A 21953-nucleotide genomic window follows, 5' to 3' on the forward strand; every position below is an offset into this window, starting at 1 on the left:
AGTTTCCGTCTGTGCGTGGCAGCTTTTCCCTGATGACATGATGTGTTGACCCTCCTTCTTGTGTTCCATGCGTCGGGCCGCTGGTTGTACAGTCGCGTAATCCGGAAATGAGTAAGTGGCAGGGAGTGGGGATGTTCTCTTTAAAGCTTAGCTATCTGCCTAGCAGTGATGAGAGGGTTCAGTGTAGGGATGAGAGAAGCTCAGTACATCCCTGTGGTCTTCCTCCCTCCACAGCCACTTTTCAGGGACAGCCTGAATGGATGCTGGCAGACGAGGACAAGCCTCCGCCTGTCCCTGCTTCACACTTGTTCACCACATATGACTCTCTATGGCAACACACACACACCTGTGGGACTAATAGCAGCTGCTTGTGTGACTACTGTGTTTACCAGGCAGCAAGGCAAGCTACTTATCTGTATACAGTGTGTTTTATATTTCAGATATACATGCAAACATATTCTTTATAGAGCTAATTTACTGTCTGCTCTTTTCATTACTAAACACCAACCACAACCACACAGTGCTCTGAACACAGCAATATCTATCTCCCTCAAGAGATTTGTGTACCATGCGGGGTGATGCTGCAGAGTGGTTCCATCTATAATAACCATAATCAAATCAGTGCTAGTAAATATGTCTCTTGAGCTGAGCAAGCTTGGCGTTAATGACGGAAGTGTTGAGATGTAGCAGGACGCCGAAGAAGAAGAGACTAGATGATTTATTTGCCGAGGAAATCGCTGTCACAGCAGCTCTGCTCTCAGCCCTCTCCCTGGTGCCCAGTGGGCCAATTAGACCAGCCTCTAATCCAAGGTACAACACCTAACTATGCCACCAGAGAATAGGTGCATACACAACACAGACCGGCTGCTGTCATACGCATTTCAGTCAAAGAAACTCTCCCGCCTTTCCGTTTTGCATTTTTATCAACCTCCCCTCTGTCTCAGCTTCCTCTTCCCCCCTTCTCTCCTGTGTAGTACCTGCTCCACCATGGGCCCATCGGGCAGTATGGCTGCACGGCCGTTTACCGTATAGTCTCTGCCATGCTCAGGTGATTAGGCCTCATTATGAAGACATTTGTGCTACACTAATTAACGAGCCTGTTGTGTTGCCTCTCAACCTCTTCTCTCCTTCCCTCTCATGTCCCTGCTTAAGTTCAGGCTGTGGTCTCCCACCTGCTCTGCCGCCTGACGTTTGCCCTTGCACTGTAGCAGCCACCAGATTGTAGACTTCACACTGTGGTTACACTCCCGCAACCGAGTGTTGACAGTTAATTTGACTTCACCTTCATCAAGAGCAACAATAAATCAGAAATGCTGTGACACTCAATCAGTGCAGACTGGCGGTGTGTCAAACATGGCTGGGTCGATGTTTGACACTTGTTTTTGATCAGATTTTCATCTGTATGCTTCCATCCCACACTGGGGGTGATTATACAGCTCAGTGCACGTTTCCTACCAGACACTCAAAAGGACAGACAGTCACTCCAACAGTCATGTTTAGCAGCTGTTAGAAAGGGACAGCCCTCTAATCACTGCACTGTCATGTACACAGGAAAAGAGGCCTCCTTTCAGGCCATAAAGCATGTGAATATTCTGAAGATGCTCAACAGACGGGTCTCCACGTTCCGTTGTTACCACTAGCCTTCCCTTGACAGCGGCGCCATTAGCAACCAGTGTCAGGGCAAGGGCAAATCTGGGCGGGAATGGAGGGTCTCCAGGGGGAAGGCAGGAGGCTATATGGTGACTGAGGACAAGGGGGATGGGTGTCATATTGCAAATCATCAAACAAAGCAATGAGATTACCGCCAGTAACCGGTTTTAATATCAGAGCTCGGATATTGCCAGAATCTCCACAGCGCCAACTTAAAAATGTCAAACATGATTTAAAAGGTTATTACACTGCCTAGCAGGGAAGAGGGGGACATCCTCTCCATCTTTTTTTCAGCTGTTTGATTTTTACGATAAATCTCGGTATCCTGTGGATTCTAACGTGTATACAGTTCAGTATAGTTTATGAGCGGAATAATTGGTGAGAAAAATACCCCCAAAAATCAAAACATATTATGCTTTCCATCTCATAAAAATCAATGTGTTAGATGTTATGCTCCAAAACAAGTCTTTCAAATGGAACTCTTGGTGAAACTACACTCTACAATATCCGCATTGATCTCAATGTGGGGTCTGTGTAGCCTCATTTTGGCTCTTGTCATGATAGGAGCCTATTGTGTTCCCTGTGTGATTGTGCTATGATCTGAACACACAGGGAGCCCCCCAATCCTGTTGTCTCCCCATGTTGTTGCCGGGGGGGTGCCCTGTTGGAGCAGGCCTTTCCAGGGGCAGGCCTTTGATACTCACAGGAACCATTAGATGTCTTGTTCAAGCACATTAGTTCCAGTGTTGACGAGGGACGGCTCAGGAGGACTGTGGTGGCCTGTACCTTCATGTCGGTCTCAGGAAAACCTTAGTTAGAGAGCAAGTCAGGCTGGATTTGCAAAGCCTAGGCTGGGGTCAAAAAGTCTACAATTTGCCTCGGCTCCAATCCTTCATATCCGCAGCTTGCCGTCCCTCTTGAGCATTATTTTTCCTCAAGCCATAGCTAGTATAAGTCTGACTAGCATGCAAATGCGATGATTTCTGAATTCCCATGCACCTGCTCTCCCCTCCCTACTGCTTCCACATATCTTGCCCCCTCAGGGGAAGAACAGAACTGATATTCTCGTCACCCCACTCCACCCTCACCCTCCCAACCATCACCACCACCCACCATCTCCTGCTCCTCACTCATTCCCCTCCTGCTGGAATGCCAGCGTGATATGATGTGTTTGACAAAATACAAAGAAATAGATGCATGATAATCCCACTTGCTGATCTGAGATGATATATGCATCAGACATTACACTTTCAGTTAATCATTTTCGTCTCATTCTTTCATGCTAGTCTGATTACCTGGTTCCATTTAAATCTCTCATTTCACCACCTGCAGTTGGTGAGCATTGTGTCTTGGCACCTGTGCCAGACTGGTGTGATGAAGTTTTTGTCTCAAGCTTGAATTAACTTCATCCTCTTAATGGAGAATTACATGGTACACAGAAGCTTTGGACCCCCGGAGGCAGATGTGTATGTGTCTATAATTTGAGAGACAGCAGGCTGCGTGTGCTGCGTGCTCTGCTCTTTTTGTCTCTGATCAGCAGGTTTGTGGTGTGGCATGTTGAAGTGGTGTGTGCTCATTTTCAAATTTGTTTGCTTCATAAATCATCAGCTTTTCTCTGTAGTACACTGAGACGGAAAACTGGCAGGGAGGGAAAGCAACGCTCTTTAAGCACCCCCAGCTGCTCAGCTCTCCTACACTTGGGATCCTCCTCATATACAAGTTAGGACTGACAGTGCAAATTGAACCAATCCATCAAAACAGGTTACAATTTGTTTAACCTTCCCCTGTCAGGTGTTTAATGGCTCTGTTATTACAAATAGGGAAATGCCACGCATTATTCCGTTGTAACTAGTTTATGAGTTATAGATATGAGTACAGGGAGGGAGATGTGTGCTGTGTATATGCCCAGGCTGAGCGACTGAGAAGCGTTTGTTTGTTGTGGGAGGTGTGTTAAAGGGAATAGAAGAGTGCTGCTGCGAACACAGTAGCAAAGAGTGTTAGACAGGAATCAAAGAGAATGCAGGAGGAAGAGAGTATGCAGAGAAGTGGAAAAAAGTGCAGGAATAATAAAACAGTCTCTCTGGCAGGCAGCCAGACAGAGTGTGAGGGCAAGGTTCAGATAAAAAGAAGAATAGTAGACTTGGAATTCAGCCAGTCAGATTTCACAGTTTCTTCCCCCCTCTCCTCCCCCCGTTTATTGTCGGTGCCAAGATCTTTTGCCAGAAAGTAATGGAAACTCCCTTGTAGCTCGCGTTCCAATAGTGGAGTAGTAGAGGGTTTGTTGAAAGGGCATGTTGATTGCTGTTGTCTTACATGTACAGAATGAATGGTTTTGCTGTGACAGAGTCAATACAGTTCGGCTCTCTGTCTGACACCCTCTGAGAAGACTCTTTTGTGTTTAATGTATCAGCGGTACTTTACCTGTCCACTGTGCACCCCTCCAATTCCATCTCATCCCAAAACTTTTTGAATTGACCCACTGGAATTCTGGCTATGTTTTTTTCCACACATATACTCATGAATGTAAACCAGCTTTATGCTTTCACTCCATTACAGATATTGTACACTTCATTCAACTACATTTATTTGATTTGCAGATTTGCAGGTTCCGATTATTATTTTATTTTACTGGCAATCTGATTTAAAAAAAATAAAAATAAAAAAATCACTAATTTCCATAATTGAAAAAATGCTGAATATTGGATCCGATCTGTTGCTGCTAAGAGTACCATAAAGACAATAGCGATGTCCCAAACTTGACTGCCATGTTTTTCGGAAGGCTGAGTGGAGAAGGTAAAAGACAGTTATTCAACAAGAACCACTGAGATGGAGACTTTTACTCCCAGCTGTGCATTTTCTTGGTGGCAAACAATCGTAGAACGTGCAACTTCCATATGTGAATGTGACAGCGTGAATGTGAGCAAAGAGGTATACAACAAACATAGTCAGTTGACCTTACCTGCATAAATAAAAGATTGCAAAAAATGTGCACCCTGTTCCCCAAACACTAACTGTGAGAGGACAGACGAAGCATGATGCAGAAATTGCAGCCTGCTTGTGCAGTTGACATAATGCCCCACAATGACACCTATTAAATCGTAACAAGCCAGCCCTTGGCACCCCATCTTTGCCCCCGCAGCCCCCCGCCTCCTTCCAGAGCCCAGAGGTTTGTCAGAGTACCGAAAGGAAAATGCTGACATTGTGGGCTGCTGCTGTTCCTCGTTATTGCAGCCCACATCTCAGAGCTGTCAGGGTCTAGCTGGTGGTGACGTGGGGAAATTGGACTGACTGCTTTCCGGAGGGCATTCCCCCCCTGCTGTGTCCTGACCTGAAATATGAGAGAAGGGCCACTAGTCACTGGACCATCACCTACTGTAGTACTCGGAGAAACAATTGCAATTGTACTTTAACTAGAGGCATCAGTAGCCTGTATTTGGGTTTCAAAGTTTATTTAAGAAAGGAAGTGTGCGTCTTAGCTGTTTTCCTCTGCCCCGTCTTTCTTCCAGCTGAAGTGAGAGGAGTCTTTAGAGAGCGAGATCTTGAGCACAACTCACCAGTGGAAAGAATTTATCTGCGATTAGTAGAAGATTGGATAAACTAATCCTTGGGAGCTACTTCAAGGCTCCTCAGTCCCTTCTCCTGGGGGACAGAGGCCGATATGTGTCAGGCGCATTTCCAGATATACACACACTCAATACACACACAAACTTGTATAAGCAGAACTACAAAATAAAAAGATTCTGTCATTAAACAACAGCACTTCACGATGATGCAAATGTATTCAAATAAACTCGTGTTCACAGACATGCACACATTGAAACATGCACAATCCACAAAATCCCCTCTCTACCACCTGCTAACCCACATCCATAATGTTTTCCTCTCCCCTGCAGCTCATCAGGGATTAGGGAAATTGCCTGGAATGAAAGAAATATGTTCTTTGATGGCCTCTTTTTCATGCATATGGTGGCACAAGACGCAGCTGGAGGTTTTTTTTTCTGGAGCCAAGGAAAAGGGTTCAGCTGTAGGAAACCCAAACACAGTGAATGACGGAGTGTTGAGTCTCGTTTTCTCACTGTTCCAAGATGGATGATTTATGCTTGTGCTCGTCATAGTGCTTATAGCCTGCATGTCCACTATTTATATTCTTTAGACTTTGTAGGGAATATTATGGATTAGGCATCCGTGGTCTGCTAGGTATGGTCGCCATGTACACCAGTTTTTACCCCTCTCTAATCTAATTGGCTCTCCAGCCTTCAGAACTGCTGGAACATTTTGTTGCAGTGCTGCACGAGCATTAGTTTCAAAAAGCGCACATGGCTGCTGCCACATGTAGGCACCACAGCTCATGCTGCATGACTAACAGGATGGCAGCAGCCTGATAGTGAGGATAGAGGTAATGACCCCCTGTGCATGCGTGGGTGGGGCTAAGAGGGCAGGCAAGCGGGTAGTGGTCTATAATTGAACGCAACATCTCTACTCGATGGTCTGCAAAAGATGTACATCCTGTTTGGTGCACGGGGGTCCGGGGAGGTAATTGAAGGGTTTTAGCGAAGACTGCCACTGCACCACGCAGCAGGTTCAGGTTTATCACCGCAGGAGGGCAATACACAAGATCGTTCTGGGGTAGAGTAACCAAACCTCACTGCTTCCTGGGAAGAAGAATGATTATACAAGATAATGTTTTCTGTATTTCCTGTATAATACATACAGTAATGTGTGTTATAACACATCTTACCTCTATGGCCAGTTAAGCTATAGTATTGATGTCACGAGACAGTTAAAGACATGAGGGTGAGGAGATGCAATCTGTTTAATTGTCAGGGAGAGGTGTATGCAGCCGTGGGTCATTTTTATGTCCCCACTCTTCATTCGCTGCCTCTGCACCAGTCAATGGCAGGTCCTAGCTTACATCGATCTATTAACAATGTGTACATATTGACTAGCTGTGTAGTAATGTATATTCCTGCAATTATTGGGCGCCTGCACTCATCAGTATGCATTTCCTCACCTATGACCTTTTACACAGCCACAGGCATTTAGAAAGTGTTATTATGATAAATACATTCTGTTGATGTAAGTAGAGATGGAGAACAGCATGCACACAGTATTCAGAGCATCATGCAGTCTTCAAGAAAATTACAAAAATGTACCTTGTGGGTTCAAATTAGGCGAAAGAACCTCAAACACTCTTGGTAATATGATATTTTTTGTTTTTTTTTATTAGCAATCAAGAGTGAATTATTTCATCCCAGGCAGTTCTTTGCTCTCCATCCATCTGCCTCTCTTTCTGTTTTTCACTTAAGGATAAACATCCCATTTTGTGTGTCTGTCTGTGGGCTTCACTTGGATGTTTGCTTTGTTTTAACCACAGCAGAGAGGCTTTGATCAGTTAGAGATGGACTTTGCTTATTTTAGGACGTGTATTTCAAGTGAGTGCTAATGATCACCACAGAAGCAGATGTACACAGCAGACACCGTGCAGTACAAAGAGGGCCGAGGGAGTAGGACGAGTACATGTGTATGTATACATTTGTGTGCTTGTTGGCCCGTTTCTTCATTGTGAAAATTATACTGTTAGTTTGGAGTACAGTGTGGCCTGGTCTCCACAAACCCAGTGCAGGAGTGTGGCCGTTTTGTTGCCCCAGCGAAATGAAGGGTGGAAAGGAAGGGGAACAAGGCTGGATTTTGAAATGGACTCCCAGCCTGAAACTCAGGGCTTGGTCCAAGAACCACAACCAGTCCAGAGTTACTCCTCTGTGGTCACTGCAACCTTGTAGCAACCTGGCACAGGCCAGTGGCACCGAAATAACAGCAAAGAAAAGGGAAGTCATTATGGGGCTGGGTTAGCGCTCACATTGAATTATTATGATGGTGTCCAAAATAAACATGCACACCACAGTTTGTTGGTTTATGAGAACAGGGGAAAAATAATCAGGACAGAAAAATAAATGCAATTATAAAAACTGGCATCTCATTTCCTTTGAAGTCTGTAATTTTCTAATTTTGTTCTAATTCTGCTTTTTCAGCCAAGACAGTTGGCAGAATGTTCCTAAAATACTTGTCCAATATGATGTTGGACTGTTGGATGTAAAATAGGGAAGTGTTGAATCAATCTATTTAAAGACTTTACTGAATGGATTCTTAAAGACATCCATGAAGAAATGTATGTGCATTTTGGCAAAGTAGTGATGTCCAGTAACAGTTCAGTTCTGCTTCTAATATTTGAACCGCAAGTCAGAAAATTGCGACAGACACACAAACACTCAGACGCACACAGCTGCACACAGCACATCAGCAACAGAGACTCTAAATCCGCAGCTTTCCCTACTGTGCTAATGGAGGGCTCATATCTTCTTAGTCCCACAGGAAAGTTGTGCTGTATACCTTCCCATTGTGAGGCTAATCTCTAGTTTATGGGCCTGGGAATATCTCTCCAAACACAACAACTAACCCTTAAAAACTCTCCCACAAGCCACACAGGGTCATATCTCAAGCAATTAACTGAGCTCAATACAACACATAAGCCGCCTGCTCCCAGGTGTTAGGAGGCAGAAAGACGGCACTTGCATGGGGTCCTGGGATGGTGACGGCCCCAGGGGCTATTGGAATTGATTGGATATCCCTACTTAGAAATGACCAAGCTTCCCTTAGCGCTTAGCATGCTGACCTGAGATAGATGAGGCCAGTGTCCTTTTGGCAATTTCCACACAAATCCACTTCCCTGCAGTGCTCGACTTCAGTCCGGTTCACTTTAGTTCCCCGTGCTTTGAAAGAGAGGAGCTGATTAAAATGATGATGGGGTGGTACCTCTCCCTTTTGGTCTTTCTTGCCCCTCCTTCTGTTGACAAGCAGCATAGTGCCCACCCTAGGGTCTGTGTATCAGAACTCCAGTGTAAAGGTAAAATATCTGTGGAGGGTAATGAAGTAGATGAATAATAAATGTGGGAGTGTGCCATGTGGTGCCAGGATCCTGGGGCGGCGGCAACAGTGGGGTGCGTGAGGGCCTGTCTGCCCCGGGGTCACACAGTTGGATGGGTGCCACCACAGCCAAGATCAACAACAGATCAACGTGAGCATCTTGATGTTTCTCTAATCTGGTCAGATTAGGCCTGAGTGGGGGTGTCTAGGTCTTCTGCTCGAGGGTGCAGAAGCCTCAGTGATGCTGAAATGATTTTTTTTTACTAATAAATGATTATGTAAATGGAGTATTGTGGTGTTACAGAGATGCCCCGACTCACTTTCTCACTTTCTCCAGGCGTAGGGAAACATGCTCGGTACAGTCAACTATTATGGCAATATATGTCCAAAATAATCGTAATATGATTGTTTTTGCATATTGCTTAGTCCTAGCCTGTTCTACCTCTTATTTTATGCTTACCATCTTAAAGTTTCAGCTAATATGTAGCAGTCAGTGTCATTTAATGGATCAAGTTTTCAATGCTATAGGGAAAGAATAAAGTATAAGTTTCACATAATCATTGCTTCAGCTGCAGTTTCGCCTTGGGGTGCAGGTGTGCAATTTAACTTGAGAAATATTTCCTTAATGATTCCCTGTGACATTCTTAATCCGTTGGCAGCCGTTCCATTGTTTTTGAATTGAAAAAGCTTTACAGAAATTTATTTCGCTTTCCTTCTCTCTCGTTTTGATGTTTCTGTTGTGTGTTTCAACCCAAGAAGGGATACAAGTCAGTCTTAAATGTGGATAAGTATGTGATAAAGATTCCACATGTTGGTCTCCATCGGTGGCAAGTGAAAGAAATATTCAGGCAGTGCGCTCTCAGCAGGTGCCTCACCACATTTCACACAGGTTACTTGCTTGGCCAAAGCTAACATGCAGTATAAGCATTATTCATATAAAAATTCCTGCTGTCTGTAGGCATTGAGAAAAATGTAATTGCCACAAACGTATGCTGGAAGTGTGGAAGATGCATTTGACAACCATAAAATATGCGATAAATACCTATTTTCTGGTAGGCCAAAGGCAGCGTACTTAGCTTATTATTGTGGTTGGTAAAAAAAAATCACACAACCACACTATCACACCACAGACACACAAAACCTTTTAGCCCCACATCCCGATATACACTCGCATCGCCTTTAGCCTGCAAGTGGATGTCAGTTCACGGGAATTTAAATTGTTTTTCTTGGCCTCAAACAATGGAATGATAATGGATAATAGTGATCCGCCAGGCATAAAGAGGGAAAAGAGAAAGAAAACGGTCAAGGTTGAGAGAGTAAATTTCCTGGGGTCAGAGGTCTAGGGATTAGCAGATGTCAGAAGGAAAGCTGGGAGGATGGGGTGATGAAGGGGGAAGTGGCAGAGGGCATGTAGAAGTGGGGTAGGGAATATGATAGTGGTCTCAGACTGGGTTCTAGCAGTAACCTCAGGTCACAGTTAGTTCCTCTTAGACCTGCAGGAAACACAAGGTTTGCATTTCTTTCTTTCTAACTGAAGATTACTTTTTGTTTCTGTTTGCTTCTAACTAACCAGTTGTTTTTCTCTTTTTTTCATGTCTGTTCCTGAATCCCTCTGTTTTCTGCTGTATCCCCTGCCTTCCATAGGTAAGTGAAATATGATAAAGATTAACATATTGATAAGTTGCATAAAGAATCAATTTTGAATTTAAATGCATATTTTTATTTTTATTTTTTTGTTGGTGCACAACACAGACAGAGTCAAATAAAAGCTTTTACGCTTTGATAGAGATACAGAGATGGTGACAGCAAGTAAAAGGCTGAGAGCAATCACTTGGTTTAGAACTAATGCCTTTAACAGGATTTTCAACATATGTTTTCATGCCCCCCAAATTACACACTTAAGCAAGTATCCTACCCAATCCTCCCAGGCTGAGCAGTTAATATTTGTTCTGAGGACCCGTCTGTGTGTGTTTAAGCCCAGCTGGGATCCTGGTGAGTGCAGAGGGAGCAGGAGAGAGTGGGACGCTGAGCAGAGAAAATAAAAAATCTAGAAAATCAGCTTAATTGGCTTAAATTAAAAAGGCAAGGGAGAAAATTGGAGCGGATGTGGAGTGAGGTTATCTGTAATGGTGCACTAGTACAAATGTGTGTGTATGTGTGGGAGGGCACTGCAGCAAGTTGCTAGTGTTGCCTCAGTTGCCTCCTCCGGGTTGCTTGGCACCAGATGGGCTCCCTGAGTGTGGAGCAGCTGAGGAGTTTGATGAGCCCCAGCAAGGCCCCTCCTACCCGACATGTAGCTCCATCAGGGGGGCGGAGGTATACAGGCCTTGGGAGGGCCGTTAAACTTTCATCTACAGTCGTTCTCCCACCCTCCACAGCTGGTTCAGCCCATGTCTGTGGTCCCAGAGAGGCCGAGGGCGAGGTCACCAACCCCTCTATAGCCATAAAACATGCATCACTCCCACAGAGGAAGAAGTTCCTCTGCTCAATGTTCTTGTCTGGCATTATTCTTGACACAATTTTTGAGCAGATTGTCCCTCTACACATGATTATTTGGAGTTTGGGTAAACTCTTAGCCTCCCCTCTCTTTGTTTGGCTTTCTACCACCTACACTTCACTCAAAGTGTAATCTCACTCGGGCTTTCTGTAGGAGGGCAAATAAAGGTCTCTTCTGTCTGGTCCACATGTTGAGTATCACACTCCTCGCTGTCTCCATGTCTCAATTTCTTTTTTTACCAGCAAACAACATTCCTCCTAGCTTGGTGTTATCACTTCAGGGTTACTGTCGGGGGAAAGGGAGGTGATTGAGACAGACTCCATCTTGTTGGACCACAGTCTAAATAGCAGCTAGTGAGGGCCTCCTTTGTCACGATGACCTTCTGTATCAGAGAAGTAGTGCAGATGAAGCCTCAGACTAAAGAGTAATGACAGACTGTAGTGTAGTGTTGTACAATGTTAATCTCTGTGGGTTAGCACAGTAGTAGAGACATGTCCATCCATATGGAGAGCTCTTTGTCTTTGTTGCAATCCCACTGGTTCACAGATTTACCTTGCATATGTTTATTAGAGCAGTACCAAACCTCAACCTAGCATGTTTTTTTTCAGAGCAGGTGGTTCTAGTCACCAGGCAGCAGTGGAACATATAAGAAGTGTTTCACTCCAGCTTCAGATTGTATGCTGGCAGTTTACTGATAAGACGGCAGCAGCCTGCTGGTGGAGTTGATGAGTCAGGAAAGGTGTTTTCTTTCATAGAGTTCAGGTTCAAACCACAGTGACAGCTCAACTCAGGTTTATTTGAACAAGACACTGAATCACTGTCAGTTTCAAGAATGTAAGTTGACTCTAAACATTGACTATACATTGAGGAAACATCCAAAAAATGCAATTACTCAGCAGGCTACAACAACCCAAAATACAACCAATAAAAGAACACAAGTATAACAGTTTGCCTGTGCACACTTTATGTAGTCTGGCCTTTTCTTTACTTGTCTCCAGAGGCACTTGATGACATAACCAGAGTGAGTGAGAAACAGAGAGGAAATGGCCATCCATAAACGTGGCATTTTTCATCTGCTCCGTTGTGATTATTGCAGAAGGCATAGGAGGTTGTCTGCCGAACATCTTTAATGGCCATCTCCTCTTTTTCTGTGGCTGTCTGGACAGGCTGACACTCCGTATCTCAGTCAAGTTGCCCAAATCTGCCAGCAGGGATTCTCCCAGCCTAAATCTCTTAAAGATTTAACTCTGGTCTGTTTGTGTGTGTTTAGTATTTGGGCAGCATTACGTGTAGAACTGCTACAGAATCTTGGCAAGAGACTTTTACTGCATTTCAACTAATTGACATGGATTCGAAATGTACATTGTATAAGAACATTAAAAGTCTTAGCTGTAAGGTTATTTGTTCATAAATGTTGAACTGGAACCTTGGACAACCAGGAGTCATGCTGTACCAACACTGATTATCCTGCCAGCTCCAGTGTGAAATCATTCTCTGAGCAGCTTTACATAGAGCGTGTTTTGCCTGGTAGACATGCACACCAAGTACTTAAATTACACTGCAGGTATTCTAATTGGAAAATTGCCCCTGACTTGATTTGCATATTTGTGATACAGTGAATTATGAGCTATAGAAAAGGTAATGACTGTTCCTCCAACCAAAGCTGTGCATATAAGCCTATAACACTACTGCTTTTTGTAATGCAATGTAAATGTATTGCTATTTTTCCATATTTAATGAAAGAGCTTCGGGGGACATTCTTACTAATATGTCACTTTAATGTGCATATGTGTATTTACTATCAGACATTGTTGATGCAGAAGTAGGTTGCAAAGAGATTTGTCATTAGGCTTTGCAGTAACTTTCTTATTCTCTTTCTCATTGCATCGTCTTGTTACTCCCCCTGTCCTTAATGCTTGAAAAGTTTTCTTCTCGGATGACATGTGGCAGCTCAGCCATACACTTGTTTGTCATCTCCTCGAATTGATGCCAGCTTTTCGTGTCGAAATCAAACCTGAAAACTTTCCAAAAGTAGTTTTGAATTCCCAGGTTAACACCGCCTGTGTTTCCTCTGGCTTTGATTCCTCATCCCTCTCTGACTCAACGGATGGAGAGGGCAGGAGAGGGTATAAGATTTAGACAGCTTTTATCTCCCCAGCCAAGCTGCAGTGGAACTCTGAACTGCCTGCTTGCTAACCCTGTCAGGACCAGACAGAGGACTCTGGTGGAATGAGACCTGAGGATGACTTGTGTGTCACTCTTGGCTTATATCCTTTCCCCTTGCTGCTTGAAAGCCAGAGGCTTAGTGAGGAGGCAAGCTGAAACACACAATGCGGGAAGTAACATTCCTGAAATCGGTGCCTGAGCCAGTCAGAGGTAATTGTTTATTTGAATATTCCAGTGCAAGACAGCTTCCCCCTGTCAATTGCTCAGAAAACAAATTACGATGAGCAGTGCTGTTGAGAGAAATTCGGTTATAAATGGAGCTGAAAGTCCCTGTGTGCAGGTTTTGGCAGAAAAATCCTGCACGTCTTAGAAGACACTTGTGCACACTGGCTTTTTTCTCCCTTTTACCTTTAGGGAAATGCAATCATGCGCTGACCCAAGGATTTAACCTGATCTTCTCACTGACTCTAAACACTTCCACTTTTTGTTGACATAGTTTAACCTGCAGGCTAAGGAGAACACACAAAATGGAAACCGCAAAGTAGTCCGAATAAACACTGAAGACCTTGAATTGCAATATTTCTTTAATAGTTAACTACACTACAAGTTCTCCCATGGTCTTTTCTTTGCCCTGATGGTCATGTCCACATTGAATGTCAGTATCTGGCAGTGAAAACATCAAAGACTGTTTACCCATCAAACAGTCTGTGCGTAGTGGGAGATGTTTATTCGGCCCTGGGCTCTCACTCAGCTAATAGGCAGGGCTTCACTCCTGATGAATTGTCAAAAAGAAAGCGCCACATTCCTCCTCTGATGGCACTTTGAGAGTGTTATTGCATTTTATTGCTCTCCTCCCTTAATGAGTGGAAGGGAGCCCAATTACCAGCAGAGGCCATCAGGTTCCATCTCCGTAACACATTTCAACTGGCGAGTCTTATTATTGTTCATTAGGTTAGGGCCAGAATCTGCGTAGCTAATGAGAAAGCTCAGCAGCCAAGAACCCTCATGTACCAACAAGACCACAATTCAATTAATTAAAACATATTGCCTAATAATGCCTTGAGAGAGATGGCCAATCATCAGTTCCTATTTCCTTTTTTTCCCCTCTTCCTTTAAAGAAACATCACAGTAAGTTGCATTGTGGGGCGTGTTTGTTTTAACAGCGACTCTCCGAAGGAGTTGAGTTCGGTAGAGGACTGTTGAAAGAGAGCTCTGTGTGTTTGTTGGCAATGAGACGAGATTGGGACCGGAGGAGGCCTGCCAACACCGCTGTTTAAGTACACACAACGTTATTGGGTTACTCCAGCGAGGGTGGGAGTAGCCTCGGTGGGCCCGGATTAATATGGGGGTAGAGAGCTGACAGCTGGGTGGTTCTGGTGGCACAAGATGGGGCTAGGCATGCGTTAATATGTGTGCTCGAGAGGACGAAGAAGAGAGAAAGAAAGAGAAATAGGGAGCATGCACAGGCGCTCTAACAGCCGCAGCTCAACCATTTTCTCCGCCACATTTACTCCGTCTCCTTTCGGGGCCATTTCTCGTTTACAGTCTGCGGTGTAAACAGGCAACTGCTTCCCTCAGTGAGAGTGGGCTTCAGGTGAAAAACAGAGGCTATCACCTCCATCTCCATCCCCAGTGACTCACCTCGTCTTCTAGTCTACCAGTCTCAGTTCACCAAGGTCTAATTAGCTCACCGGCACAGAACACAGGCAGAGTAATTGCGCTGAGTGTGAAAACTCAGCCCGTAGCAACCTGGCTTGTGTACACATGAGGCTGCTCAAATAACGTGGTGCGGTGGCAGGCGGCCACCACAATCTTCTCTCCTTTATTTATTCACTTACTCAGTCACTTAGCCTTGCTTGTCATCCTCGCTCTGACGCTTAATCAGATTTACCACGCAGTTGGGACTGTTTCAGTCTTTATTTTGTTCTCTGTGGCTTCGCTGCTTTTTTTATTTGGAACTGTCAATCTTTATTGGCCTCTTTTTTTTTTTCTTCTTTCTTGTGGGCTTCTTTTCTTTGCCTCTTAGTGACTCTGTGAGGATGAGTGGTGCAGTTTGGGTCATCATTTCAGTCTTCTTTGATCCATTAGATGCTTGAAGATATTTTTTCGGCTAATCGCCGTATAATATTTAGTAAGACCCGAGGTTGACTCAACACAACACCGGCCTTGGGGGCTTGCAGTCCTTACAGAAAGACACAGAAATACTGTTTGTTACTGGCATGGGTTCACTCATACTGTCTAGAGTAGCAGATATTCAGACAACTTTGCCAGATAATCACAATTTTTTTTAGGGATTAAAATAAAAGGATCTACGGTGTACTTAGGAAATTACATAGTAGCTTTGATATATTTTACTTCAGGCTTCACAGTTGTGACATTTACTTACTAAATAAAGTCCACAATACCTTTATGCTTTAAAAATACACAGACCTTGACACACGTTCAAACACAAACACATGGAGAGCTTTGACACTGAAATGGCAAAACAAGGGAGAATGAATCTTTTTCAGAATAAATGGAGAGACTATTCACTCCCTCTGAGACAGCAGTATTTAGTAATGTCACCTGGGGCAAGTGGGGAGGGGGTCAAAAGCCAAGGGGGGTGAAAATGGAGCCATCTAAACTTCACCATCCTTCATCCTGATGGCTGGTTTAAGGCAGGAAGGAGGGGAAAAAAAGGAAGCTGGATTGGAGAGGAGGACAGTTGGAGCATGGGGGGACTCAGACCAGGTTTCCCACTATGATGGATTGGGGATGGGGAAGAGAAAAGAGCAGTTGATGCTTGTGTGGCTGCAGAACAAGGGAATAAAAGAAGGAGGACTGAATGAAATGATTCATCACTTGGGAAAAGGTATTAGTCTGATTGAAGGACCAGTAAAGAGAGTAAAAGAGAGGAAGGGGTGGATGGTGGGGGGGCAGAGGGAGTGACATAATCTCAAGGGTGTAAAGGTGAAGATTTGGTAAAAGAACAAATTAATACCGTCTGGCAGATGGAGCGTATTCCAGGGAATGTTAAATAATCATGCTGAGTCTAAAGCGAACGGGGAGGAATGGGTATTGTTTTGTCTTATCCCGTGCCTTCAAAGTGCCATTTTTTTCCTGCTGTCTGTCTAGTGGTGGGTCGTGGGTGTTAGGAGGATTATGAGTTTTGCCAGGCAGACCGGGGTTAAGATGAATGGTTGTCCTTTTGGATCCAAGATGGCCATTATCATACCCACATGGTGCCGCCAGATAAACCCCCCAAAGCCTTTTTGATTCACACGGGTTTGTTGTTCGTCTCATTTTTCTTTTGTTTCTTTGTCTTCTCAGTAAACGCAGTACTATTTTACACCTCCTCCTGGAGCAGAGCGAAGCCCTGGCTGTTACTTCTGCATAAATCACTCCCCAGTCTGTTACAATGGCTATAAATGACAGAATAGCATTTTACAGTTAAAGTTACTACATAGATATAATTTTGGGTGAAAACCGAGTTGTTGCTCAACAAAGAATTATTGAAACATAATTCTGTACATTTTTTTTTTTTTTTTAAGACAGAAGCATATGTCATTTAATAATTAAAAATGGCTTTCTTTGTTTGAATGGGAGTATTTGAGATTGTTATTTGAGATTGATAAAGTTGTTTCACTACTTAACTTGTGGTCAGACTAAGTACATTTTCAAGAGTGAATATTGAATAAGAAATATGTCAATAGGTTCAAAATAACTGGATTTAATGCTCTATTCAAACTCTATTTACTTTTGGCTTTTCAAAAGCATGGCTGCTTTCAAAAAGGAAAGTATTCATAAGTTATGTCGCGTTGCATTCAATGCTTTTCAGATTTTCTGACAAAGACACTCCTTGGCCAACCATTATTTTTGTCTATAGTGAGACACAACAGTAAACGTGTTTCCATCGGTTGCCTTGGTAGCAAATAACAGGGTTTAAGACCATTTCTCACATGGATTCCCTTAATGGCTATCTCTGTCTCATTCTTCTCCAATCAGAGGCCAGTGTGATTAGCCATGTCAGTCACTGGTGAAAGACCCTCGCACAGTGGTGCTGCAGTGCTCTCTCTGAATAGACTTTATAGGAGGAAGACCTCCCGTATCAGCCCGGACACTGGATCTATTCATATTCACATCCTCTTCTGTAGTGTCACTTCGTATTGTGGAATGGGGAAACATGTTGACATTCCTCTCCACAGGATTATTGTCAGTCTTTTTGCTGTCCATTAAGGCTGAGCTGCACATTATTCACAGCAAATACAAATAATACACCAAGGCTCACTACATGATTGTCTTGGATGGAAATGGGCTTCAACTGACGAGGAGATGAAATGTCAGACAGTCTGGTCAGCTCACTGGCAAATGTAGCTGGTTTGGACCATTTCTGTTGAGCCTATATGTGAACGTACATGTGCTGTTGACAGCTAGTGGTGGTGATGGTGATCCGAATATGCGTGCACATCTACGTTAATGCATGGTGATGGGTGTGTGTATTTGTTCAAGTTGACAGTAAAAGCAAAGCACATAATCTGTAATGCACTTCGCTTCAGCCTTTTGCCCACACCCTACCCTCCTCCTTTGTGTGCCGGCCATGTTTGCTCAGCAGTGGACACAGGCCTCGGCTAAGAGCATCTGGGGTGCTATGATTAAGTATTAATTCAGGCGTGTGATCGATTTCTCTCCAGCTGCTGCAAAAGAACTGAACACAGAGGGCAATGTTCAAATCCTGACTCGGATTAGTGTTCAACAAGAGATCTTTTTTTTCCCATTTTTTCTCTGGGCGTAATGTACAATATTCAGAGCTGAACTGACCAGACAGACCACACACAAAGAAGTGTCCTCTCTTGTATCATCACCACTTTTTTTTCTTCCTCACACACAAGCCTCAAACAGACTCAAAAGAGTAACAGGACTTTATGTCTAGACAATGATTAGTTGCCTCTTCCGCTCATCAAAGGGTATCTGTAGTGCTCAGTTTTTATGGTGTGATGAGATATTTTCCTTAACTCTTTACTGAGAGTAGTAAACAGGTTATGTCTCAGACACGAATCCCCATTCGTTCCACTCTCCCACTGCACATCACTTGATCTCTGACCCCTGCTCAGGTTAGATTGACACTCATGCCACTCTGTCAGTGGAGAAGCCTCCCCACCCCACCTCTAACCTTGCAGGTCACCAATTAGAGTCTGCGTCCGTCATCCAGCCAGCCATTCCAGACCCCCCTTTCCTATAGATGATACCCGCCACATGGAGGCCATATTGGACCTGTCCATTTGTCTTCATCAGGGGCTATCACACTGGAGGCCTCCCTAGCCCCAGAGGGGCCCCCCATCTCTGGTCATGTCTCACTCACTGCTTCTAACTTTCCCTGAGAGGTCCATGCATATTCTCATCAGCCTTTACCTTGAAATGCACCTGATGGCAGGTACAATGTCAACCTCATTACTTTGAGGCAGTTTTGTTTTCAGCATGATAATGAAGAGGGAGAATGGGGTTGCCGGCAGAGGACAATGCATTGGATAAAGATGGCTTTTGGAGGGACCATGGTGCACTGGAGCGTACAGTAGGGCATTGCAGGCCGATGTATTTCCCTGGAATTGGAGGGTGTGAAACAAGACTGGAATGGCAGGCAGAGGCCAGTTAATGGGCCTGTCAAAACAGCCAACCTTCCTTTGAGTTTACTCTTTTAGTATCATTTTCTGCGTGCGTGTGCTTCTCTGACCATCTGAGCATACGTGTGTGCATACGGGTGCGTGAGGGCCTGCTCCCTCATCACTCAAGCTGAATGGACATCAGCCAGCAGTGAAATTAGACTGTCTCTCCCTCAGTGGTGGACTGTCACTACTGAGATGGAAGGAGGCTGAGCGGTCTGGTCCCAGGGCACTTTTAGTGGAGGCCCATTTTGAAGCGTTTAATGTTTGACACACACTGACACACTGTCAAAAGCACAATGACCTACAAACAGCCGTACTCTCCATCAAAAAAGGTAGGCAAAGCTGCGGCATAGGGCGCCATACTCAAAGTCATACACCCATTAAATCAAGCAAGTAGTGGCTCTCTATTTTATCTAAACGCCTCTATTTGGCACCAACTCAAAAAGTAGCTGCTCGAATTCCAGTAAGCCAATCCATTTGATTGCCTGACACACTGGGTACAATACCTTTTGTTACTCAGATACAATGATTTTTGGAGTGAGCCGGGGGCAGATTCAATCCACTTGTCCAGGATTGTACATTAAGTAAGTGAACAAATAGTCAAAAAGAGACTCCCTTGTTTTGGTTTTGCAACTATTTTAGAGATGGCTTTGGATTAAAATCCGTATCTGTCATCAGACTTCATACTGCTACATCCTTAGGTTTCAGAGATGTGATTAAGGGGGTTATACATGCATGTGCATGTGCTGGCACATGAAAGTCTTGGTAATTCTCAAGATTTGTTTTCTGGTTTGTGATTACAAGGTTGGGTTATCACTGTAGAGGTAATCTTTTCTCAAGTGTTGGCATTCCCCATCACTCTTCATGATGTAAACATCTAACACACAACTCACATTTTTCCTCTTTTCCTCTCTCAGGCCCTCATATTAAACATTTATTCCTGTAAACATTCTTTGAGAGACTTTTTTCAACTCATTTCAGCATACAGAGAAGTAGACAGGGGGTGTAAAACTGCTGCAGACGCGCAGCGTGTTGTGACTTTATGACGATATTGCTCATGCACTCCCTAAAGAATCTCTTTGTCTGACGGCTAAGTGGAGTGAGGTTACAGTCTCTTATTTTATCAGGCTTTTACCACTCCTCCGCTTCCCCCTCTGTCCCATTACAGGTCATCCTGCTGCATCTCCTGCTGCTGTGCTTAAATGTTTAAAAGCCTTTTCCCCTTCAGCTTTACTGTTTGTTTACCTATTTATTATGTTTCCATGCCTCTCATTTATATAGTCTGCTGCAATATTATTCTAGCTCCCTTTTTTCTCCTTTTATATCTGGCTTGTTTTTTTTGGATTTGTTTTTTTTTACTGTCTGCATGCACTGATGAGAATGAATGCCTGGCCAGGTGCTTGGCATTTATACGAGTCAACCATTGATCTTAAAACTCACACCAGACCAAATATGTCCACTGAGAACTGGACAAAGCCACTTTTCCTCATATACTATATCTCTGTTAATTTATACAGCTATTGGATTCCTCGGGTCCCATTCTCAGCCTACCCTATGATCCTCTTGTTTATACAAGGTCTGGTTGTCCTTGCAGATTTAGCCACTTTAATTTGCGGTTGCCCATAAATGCTGTGTTGATTCACGGCTGGTAATTGAGCGCGTGGCCACAAGGGGAGTGGACAGGCCCTGGTTCCTGCTCATTAATAGTGGGGCTGCGACAGAGAGAGAGTGGAAAGTCTTCCAGGCTCCATTGATTCACTGTCTCCATGCTGCATACTGATGCACGCAGCCCTGCCTAATGCCCTAGTTCAACAACCTTACTGGGCAGAGGCAGGGCGAGGGACAGACACAAAAAATTGTCTTGGCCTGACACAGTTTACTGTCTCTACTGAGTAGCCTCACAGCTTCCCACTCCAGTTACGCCACCACTCTCCAGAGAGGTGACTGCCCTACGCAAGGTCCCTGTTTTGGTCTCTTAAGTTTTCTCCAGCTGTCATTGAGTCTTAGTCATCTCAGAGTTATGTGTTTAGACAGGAGGCTGGAGAACAAGTAGCTGTGTTTAGCAGGTGTTTCGCCACCATGTAGCATATAACACCTCCAGTTCGTAATTTGTTGATGGTACATGTGTAGAATGAGTCCTGATGAAGAGTAATGGCTAATTAGCTTCCACTAAATCACAGTTGATGTTTAGTGAAAACAGTCATGACCCTTATGGCCCTCTCAGACACCCAGCGGCTCAGGCAACTCAACCCTGCCGGGTTAAAGGTCGACTCAAGCAGTTAACGGAGCTAGAGTCATACCTGACTTGACCCCGCTGCAACCTGAGAGGCAGAGATTGGCTGCCACTTAGAGTCCCCGCTCATCTGTCACGTCAGCCCCTTACATTTTGGCACAGCACACACACATACATGAAAGGTCATAGACACTGTGGCTGAGGTTATAGTAAATCTGGAGATGGAGGGTGTGTTGTGACAAAGATAGAAGGGAAGAGAAGAACTGTCATCTCACTGTCCCTCTGGGGTGTGAAGGTTATCACAATCAGTCATTGCTGTGGAAACAACACCATCACACATATACTGTAACTTATAAAAAAGGGTAACAATCAAATACACTTTTATCCTAAATACAATTACCTTGATTTATTTAGTTAGTTTGCCTCTTAAGAAGCAGAAAACTTGGACAGTAAGCACAACAAATGATACTTCAACAGATTAATTGGGGCTGAGAAACATATGTGTGTGTTTGTTTTAGAGACCCCTTTCTTCTTCCACAAAGAGCCAGCTTTTGCCAGCCTTGATGCACCCTGTGCGTCAGTATGGTGGCTATGTGTGTGACTGGCCTATGTGTCAGGGCTGTTGAGGCCCTGTCTCCTCTCCAGGGAGTCTCCTTCCACTCACTCACTTCATCCTCCTGCTGTTGCTGCCCTGTGGGACACAGAGGCACACAGAGCCCAGATTGAGCCACTCTTGCTTGGCCCTGCTCCATTCCTCCAACAACGCTAATTACATCTCAAATGGTAATAGATGAGGCCTCGTTAGCAGCTCTCACTCCCTTGAAAGATTCACAAACATACATCAGAG

General features: G+C 44.2%; 1 protein-coding gene across 16 annotated transcripts in view; it reads left to right on the top strand.

Annotated features, from left to right (window-relative positions):
- Positions 1-21953, top strand: part of robo2 (roundabout, axon guidance receptor, homolog 2 (Drosophila)) — a 310454-nt gene that overhangs the window by 211353 nt on the left and 77148 nt on the right. The gene's annotated exons all lie outside the window — the stretch shown is intronic.

This window comes from Acanthopagrus latus, chromosome 2 (assembly GCF_904848185.1).
Source record: "Acanthopagrus latus isolate v.2019 chromosome 2, fAcaLat1.1, whole genome shotgun sequence".
In the NCBI taxonomy this organism is placed as follows: domain Eukaryota; kingdom Metazoa; phylum Chordata; class Actinopteri; order Spariformes; family Sparidae; genus Acanthopagrus; species Acanthopagrus latus.